This window comes from Anopheles funestus (assembly GCF_943734845.2).
Source record: "Anopheles funestus chromosome X unlocalized genomic scaffold, idAnoFuneDA-416_04 X_unloc_52, whole genome shotgun sequence".
In the NCBI taxonomy this organism is placed as follows: Eukaryota; Metazoa; Arthropoda; class Insecta; order Diptera; family Culicidae; genus Anopheles; species Anopheles funestus.
In genome coordinates this window covers 169,664-171,914 of record NW_026045179.1, presented here as the reverse complement: position 1 = coordinate 171,914, position 2,251 = coordinate 169,664, and the positions used below count along the sequence as shown (strand labels likewise).

Below are 2,251 nucleotides of genomic sequence, written 5' to 3'. Positions count from 1 at the left end.
TCAGCGCCCTGCGGTCCCAACAAAGGTCCCGAGCACGCCATTATGCACAGTGTGGAAGCGTGTTTCCCCCACGACACTAGACGGGCTGCTCGCCATAGTGTTCTATTGTGGCACGCTCCACCCTGAAGTTTGGTTTGTTGTATATCAAGGAATTGATAGGCACTCAAGAATGTGTGCATCGGCCGGGTTTAATCGTCCGACGCGCAATATGCGTTCAACTTATCGGTGTTCATGTGTCCTGCAGTTCACATTGTGACGCGCATTTAGCTGCGGTCTTCATCGATCCATGAGCCGAGTGATCCCCTGCCTAGGGTTTTATAGTAAGGTTCCCAATGTAACACAATCCCGGTGGTACGTCCAAAGACTAACTTTCTGACTAAGTTGTCTTTATTACCCAATAGTCCCAGGCCTTGTGACTTGTGGCTCATGTCTACGCCCATGGCCACCATTCGCTAAGATAGTTTTGAAGTCACTTTGAAGGCCCAGGAACAACTCTCTTAGCACATCGGTTAACCTGGCGCCGCAGTCAACTCATGTGCTTGGATCGGATCGAGCTATTGAGTATTGGGCCTGCATACTCGCTCATCCGTATCCTTTGCGTACCGCCCCATGGCCCTTGTATGTCTGCACCACAGTTCCTGTTCGTTCCGTGCCTATGGCCGGATACGTATTGCACATCGGTTAACCTGACGCCGCAGTCAACTCATGTGCTTGGATCGGATCGAGCTATTGAGTATTGGGCCTGCATACTCGCTCATCCGTATCCTTTGCGTACCGCCCCATGGCCCTTGTATGTCTGCACCACAGCTCCTGTTCGTTCCGTGCCTATGGCCGGATACGTATTGCCACATCGGTATACCTGTCGCTACTCAGGCAACTCGTGTGCGTGGATTGGATCGAGAACATGGTGTGTGCCCCATGTTATAATTGATAGTCCATATCCACTTTATAGGTTAAAGTCATAAGTTGTGATTGCACAACCATTCTTCATAAGAGTTTAATCACTCTTCAACTAACTTTCGTTCTGGTGTCTTGGTATCAAATCGCGTAAGACACAAGATTCTACTGGCCAAATAGAATCTAGCACATTGGTTAACCTGGCGCCGCAGTCAACTCATGTGCTTGGATCGGATCGAGCTATTGAGTATATGGGCCTGCATACTCGCTCATCCGTATCCTTTGCGTACCGCCCCATGGCCCCGTCCTTAGAGTTAATGACTAGTAGGCTTAACTCTTTGTATGTCTGCACCACAGTTCCCGTTCGTTCCGTGCCGTGGCCGGATACGTATTGCACATCGGTATACCTGTCGCTACTCAGGCAACTCGTGTGCGTGGATTGGATCGAGCTCATGGGGTGTGTAGAGATTCCATGTTATAATTGCAAGTCCATATCCACTTTATAGGTTAAAGTCATAAGTTGTGATTGCACAACCATACTTCATAAGAGTTTAATAACTCTTCAACTAACTTTCGTTCTGGTGTCTTGGTATCAAATCGCATAAGACACAAGATTCTACTGGCCAAATAGAATCTAGCACATTGGTTAACCTGGCGCCGCAGTCAACTCATGTGCTTGGATCGGATCGAGCTATTGAGTATTGGGCCTGCATACTCGCTCATCCGTATCCTTTGCGTACCGCCCCATGGCCCCGTCCTTAGAGTTAATGACTAATAGGCTTAACTCTTTGTATGTCTGCACCACAGTTCCCGTTCGTTCCGTGCCGTGGCCGGATACGTATTGCACAACAGTAGATACCATCACCTGACGTATCTAACACACCACTATTGTAACTCGTCGTCGAAGGACCTTTCAAGTGCCTGATGGCCAGGGGAGCTCTTACACGGCACGGAGACACAGTGATGCTCGCCCATCACAGTGTACAACGATCGAGTTTGCTTAAGTGTCTGGGTACCTACACACCAGACACAATGCAATGGCCACGGATCCACACAAGGCACATCACATGCAGAAAGCTTCACCAGATTATGACACATACCACACTCTTGTAACTCGTCGTCGAAGGGGCGTTCAAAGTGCCTTACGGCTAGGGGAGATCTAGCACGGCACGGAGACACAGTGATGGTTGCCCATCAAAGTGTACAACGATCGAGTTTGCTTTCCGCGCAAGCGTTCTAAGTGTCTGGGTACCTACACACCAGACACAATGCAATGGCCACGGATCCACACAAGGCACATCACATGCAGAAAGCTTCACCAGATTCTGACACATACCACACTCTTGTAACTCGT

At 49.2% G+C, this 2,251-nt stretch overlaps 1 non-coding gene across 1 annotated transcript; it reads right to left on the bottom strand.

The window, feature by feature from the left end:
• Nucleotides 1-157: 157 nt before the first annotated feature.
• On the bottom strand, nucleotides 158-315 carry LOC125773771 (5.8S ribosomal RNA). The gene has a single exon (XR_007420361.1). It is a non-coding gene; the product is annotated as a 5.8S ribosomal RNA (ribosomal RNA).
• Nucleotides 316-2,251: the final 1,936 nt, after the last annotated feature.